This window comes from Entelurus aequoreus, linkage group LG06 (genome assembly GCF_033978785.1).
Source record: "Entelurus aequoreus isolate RoL-2023_Sb linkage group LG06, RoL_Eaeq_v1.1, whole genome shotgun sequence".
Classification (NCBI taxonomy): domain Eukaryota; kingdom Metazoa; phylum Chordata; class Actinopteri; order Syngnathiformes; family Syngnathidae; genus Entelurus; species Entelurus aequoreus.
In genome coordinates this window covers 31667800-31673960 of record NC_084736.1, presented here as the reverse complement: position 1 = coordinate 31673960, position 6161 = coordinate 31667800, and positions in this window count along the sequence as shown.

Here is a 6161-nt window from a genome sequence, read left to right as displayed (position 1 = left end):
CCTCGGCTACAGAAGCTAGCTCTTGGGACGTGGAACATCACCTCGCTGGGGGGGAAGGAGCCTGAGCTAGTGCGCGAGGCGGAGAAGTTACGGCTAGATATAGTCAGACTCACTTCGACGCACAGCAAGGGCTCTGGAACCAGTTCTCTCGAGAGGGGCTGGACTCTCTTCCACTCTGGCGTTGCCAGCAGTGAGAGGCGACGGGCTGGGGTGGAAATTCTTGTTTCCCCCCGGCTCAGAGCCTGCACGTTGGAGCTCAACCCAGTGGACGAGAGGGTAGCTTCCCTCCGCCTTCGGGTGGGGGCACGGGTCCTGACTGTGATTTGCGCTTACGCGCCAAACGGCAGCTCAGAGTACTCACCCTTTTTGGATTCACTCGAGGGAGTACTTGAGGGTGCTCCCCCGGGTGATTCCCTCGTTCTACTGGGGGACTTCAACGCTCATGTTGGCAACGACAGTGAAACCTGGAGAGGCGTGATTGGGAAGAATGGCTGCCCGGATCTGAACCCGAATGGTGTTTTGTTATTGGACTTCTGTGCCCGTCACAGATTGTCCATAACGAACACCATGTTCAAACATAAGGGTGTCCATATGTGCACTTGGCACCAGGACACCCTAGGCCGCAGTTCCATGATCGACTTTGTAGTTGTGTCATCGGATTTGCGGCCTCATGTTTTGGACACTTGGGTGAAGAGAGGGGCGGTGCTTTCTACCGATCACCACCTGGTGGTGAGTTGGCTGCGATGGTGGGGGAGGATGCCGGACAGACCTGGCAGGCCCAAACGCATTGTGAGGGTTTGCTGGGAACGTCTGGCAGAGTCTCCTGTCAGAGAGAGTTTCAATTCCCACCTCCAGAAGAACTTTGAACATGTCACGAGGGAGGTGCTGGACATTGAGTCCGAGTGGACCATGTTCCGCACCTCTATTGTCGAGGCGGCTGATTGGAGTTGGTGCTTGTCGTGGCGGTAATCCTAGACCCCTTTGGTGGACACCGAGGGTGAGTAAGAAGGAGTCCTATCGGGTTCTTTTGGCACATAGGACTCCTGAGGCAGCGAACAGGTACCGACAGGCCAAGCGGTGTACGGCTTCAGCGGTCACGGAGGCAAAAACTCGGACATGGGAGGAGTTCGGGGAAGACATGGATAACGACTTTCGGACGGCTTCGAAGCGATTCTGGACCACCATCCGCCGTCTCAGGAAGGGGAAGCAGTGCACTATCAACACCGTGTATGGTGAGGATGGTGTTCTGCTGACCTTGACTGCGGATGTTGTGGATCGGTGGAGGGAATACTTCGGAGACCTTCTCAATCCCACCAACACGTCTTCCTATGAGGAAACAGTGCCTGGGGAATTCTGTGGTGGGCTCTCCTATTTCTGGGGCTGAGGTTGCTGAGGTAGTTAAAAAGCTCCTCGGTGGCAAGGCCCCAGGGGTAGATGAGAACCGCCCGGAGTTCCTTAAGGCTCTGGATGCTGTGGGGCTGTCTTGGTTGACAAGACTCTGCAGTATCGCGTGGACATCGGGGGCGGTACCTCTGGATTGGCAAACCGGGGTGGTGTTTCCTCTCTTTAAGAAGAGGAACAGTGTGGTTTTCGTCCTGGTCGTGGAACTGTGGACCAGCTCTATACTCTCGGCAGGGTCCTTGAGGGTGCATGGGAGTTTGCCCAACCAGTCTACATGTGCTTTGTGGACTTGGAGAAGGCATTCGACCGTGTCCCTTGGGAAGTCTTGTGGGGAGTGCTTAGAGAGTATGGGGTATCGGACTGTCTGATTGTGGCGGTCCGCTCCCTGTATGACCAGTGTCAGAGCCTGGTCCGCATTGCTGGCAGTAAGTCGGACACGTTTCCAGTGAGGGTTGGACTCCGCCAAGGCTGCCCTTTGTCACCGATTCTGTTCATAACTTTTATGGCCAGAATTACTAGGCGCAGTCAAGGCTTTGAGGGGATCTGGTTTGGTGGCTGCAGGATTAGGTCTCTGCTTTTTGCAGATGATGTGGTCCTGATGGCTTCATCTGGCCAGGATCTTCACCTGAGTGTGAAGCGACTGGGATGAGAATCAGCACCTCCAAGTCCGAGTCCATGGTTCTCGTCCGGAAAAGGGTGGAGTGCCATCTCCGGGTTGCGGAGGAGACCCTGCCCCAAGTGGAGGAGTTCAAGTACCTCGGAGTCTTGTTCACGAGTGAGGGAAGAGTGGATCGTGAGATCGACAGGCGGATCGGTGCGGCGTCTTCAGTAATGCGGATGCTGTATCGATCCATTGTGGTGAAGAAGGAGCTGAGCCGGAAGGAAAAGCTCTCAATTTACCGGTCGATCTACGTTCCCATCCTCACCTATGGTCATGAGCTTTGGGTTATGACCGAAAGGACAACATCACGGGTACAAGCGGCCGAAATGAGTTTCCTCCGCCGGGTGGCGGGGCTCTCCCTTGGAGATAGGGTGAGAAGCTCTGCCATCCGGGCGGAGTTTAAAGTAAAGCCGCTGCTCCTCCACATCGAGAGGAGCCAGATGAGGTGGTTCGGGCATCTGGTCAGGATGCCACCCGAACGCCTCCCTAGGGAGGTGTTTAGGGCACGTCCGACCGGTAGGAGGCCACAGGGAAGACCCAGGACACGTTGGGAAGACTATGTCTCCCGGCTGGCCTGGGAACGCCTCGGGATCCCCTGGGAAGAGCTGGACGAAGTGGCTGGGGAGAGGGAAGTCTGGGCTTCCCTGCTTAGGCTGCTGCCCCCGCGACCCGACCTCGGATAAGCAGAAGAAGATGGATGGATGGATGTTGTATCATAGTGGCATTACCACAGGTAACAATAATTATTACACTGTAACAATAATTTGTATCAACAATGTAGGAATAAAGAATATACCAACAATGGTAATAGACAACATAGCAATAATAGTAATAGACAACATAGCAATAATGGTAAGGAAACATTGAGCAGATGTTAACACTTTGAAACAGAGTACAGCAGCAGGTCAAATTAAAGACCCTCATCTCTATATTTGAACCAGACCCCATGTTTGTATAATAGTTTAAATCGATTAATAGTTTGGCATTGCTTGTGTTGTAATTCCAGTTTGTTCCATAGTTTTACTCCGCATACTGACACACAAAAACGTTTACGAGTGGTTTGAGCTCTCGGCAATAAGAAATATCCAAAGCCTTTCAAGTTATGAGCCTGCACTCGTCTTATAAAAAAACGTTGTAGATTAGGCGGCAATAATTTGTTAAATGCTTTATATAAGATTATTAATGTATTATATTTAACAAGGTCATCAAATTTGAGTATGTTCTAAATAACCAACGTTGTGAATGATCCGCACTGCTCTTTTCTGTAATATGATCAGAGGATGAATTGTGTTGTGGTAAGTATTCCCCCATATTTCAACACAGTATGTAAGGTATGGCAGTACCAAGGTGCAGTATAGGGTACGGAGTGCATTTTCATTGAGGTATAGTTTTGCTTTGTTTATAATTGAGAGGCTTTTGGAGATTTTTGTTTTAATGTGTCTGACATGAGGTGTCCTTGATAGTTTACTATCAATTATTATTCCCAAAAATATATTCTCATTTACAATTTCAATTTGGGTACCATCAATACTTATTTTCTGTTCAGACGTTATGTTGCGATTTCCAAACATCACTATCTTAGTTTTATTTATATTCAAAGATAATTTATTTGTGTCCATCCATTTTTTTACTGTTTAGTTTTGTGTTTACTGTATTTATGAGCTCATTATAGTCATCACTACTGTAGAATATATTTGTGTCATCTGCAAATAGTATAAATTTCAGTACTTTGGATGTATTAAACATATCATTAATATATACATTAAACAGTTTTGGCCCCAACACGGACCCTTGGAGGACACCACAAGCAATGCCAAGAGTATCAGATAAAAATGTACCCATTTTAACAAACTGTACCCTCCCTGTTAAATAACTTTTTAACAGGGAGGGTACCTAATTCCATATCTTCCCATTTTATCTAGTAGAATTGAATGATTAATGGTATCAAAGGCTTTCTTTAGGTCAATAAAAATACCAACTGCATATCTTTTATGCTCCAGTGCATTAGTAATTTCCTCAGTAGCTTCAGTTATCGCCATTGAGGTTGTTCGTTTGGACCTAAAGCCATTCTGACCGTCATTGATTATATGATGCTTCTCAAGAAAAGATTCAAGTCGAGACTTAAATAGTTTCTCTAAGATTTTTGAGAACTGAGGCAAAAGAGACATTGGTCTGTAATTGGTGAAAGCGTGTTTGCTGTCACTTTTGAAGAGTGGAGTTACCTTAGCGATTTTCATTTGACTTGGAAAGCAGCCAGTCTGGAATGATAGGTTACATATATAAGTCAAGGGTTTTACAATATTCAGTATAACTTTTTCAACCAATATCATGTTGATATCATGGCAGTCAGTGGAGCACTTACTTTTACACTTCCGCACAATGTTTGTCACTTCCTGCTCATTGGTAGCTGAGAGGAAGAATGACGAAGAATTCTGTTCAATAGTTGATTTTGTAACTCCATTGTCTGGGATATCAACAGCCAATTTAGGACCAACATTTACAAAAAAACTATTGAACTTATTCACTACATTACTCATATTCTAATCTTCACCGTTTTCATCAATAAAGTAGTCAGGATATGTCAACTTTGAATATCCTTGTTTGATTAGACTAGTCAAAACATCCCAAGTTCCTTGTATATTGTTTTTTTTTTTTTTTTTTGGATAATATAACCGTTTGCTTGTTCTTATAATATCAGTTAATTTATTTTTGTACTTCTTGTATCGTTGTTCAACTTCTTTTGTTTTTATTTTGATGAAACGTTTGTAGAGATTGTTTTTCTTTTTACAGGCATTAATTATCCCTTTTGTGATCCAAGGGCTATTTTTATTTTTTCCTTTTATAAAATATTATTTCACGGGGCAATGTTTATTATGCAGGGAAGTAAAGATGTCTAAAAAATTACAATAAGCCCTGTCCACATTTGGTTCTCTGTATACTGAAGTCCAATCCTGAACTGCCAAACTATTGTTTAGGGCACAGATTGTTTCCACAGTTGTTATTCGTTTAGAGATTTTTGCCATAGTGTCTTTGGTTTTCTTGAGATGACAGTCATATAAAGTAAAGACAAGTAAATAGTCAGTGATATCACATATAAATAGGCCACTGGTGACTTGATTTCCCATAATGTTAGTAAAAATGTTGTCAATGATTGTGGCACTATGTGTTGTTATTCTGCTTGGTTTGGTTATGGTTGGATATAGAGACAAACTGTACATTGTGTCAATTAAGTCATCAAAATGTTTTTGCTTGGTTGAGTTTAACAAATCAATGTTAAAATCACCACAGATAAATATGTTTTTTTGGTTCACAGAGGAAAATAGTTTACCCATCCACTCATTGAAAAATTCTATGCTTGAACCAGGTGCCCGATATACACAGCTCATGAAGATATTTGTCTTTTTGTCATTTAGGATTTCAACTGTTAAACATTCAAATAATCCATCGACTGCTATGGTCATGTTTGTTAAAACTTTAAATGTAACAGATTTATGAATGTACAATGCGACCCCTCCTCCTATTTTATTTATTCTGTTTATGTATTTTAATTCATAGTCATTCATACTAAAACCAATACCTTTATCATTATTGAACCAGGTTTCAGTAATTGCAATAATGGTAAATGGATGACTAAATTCTTTCAAGTAATCCTTGATAGCCTCAAAGTTAGTGTACATGCTTCGACTATTGAAATGTATTATTGACAGACTATCTTCTGATTTTACACTGTTTTCATATTGTTCACAGGTCAAATAATTACAGTTTTTTACAATCGCAGAGAAACAATTATTATCAGGGTCTATCTCCATATCAGTCTCTGTTGTGGCGTGCTCTTGATACTCACACATGTCCAGTTCTTTTTGTTGATGTTGGAGGATCTTCTGTAACATGTCCATATCAATACTTGGTGCAAGCCCGGTCACAGGCAATTACAATGTCTGTTAGTCCGGGTGAGGAGTCAGTTAAGCTAGAACTAGCCAGCGCCAGGCTGGATAATCCATGTACGCATAGCAATTCTCTTAGAATAATACACAATTCACATAATGTTTTTTCTGTTGTGTCTGTGTCAGAGGTGGACATGCATTCTACTGAGGTGGAA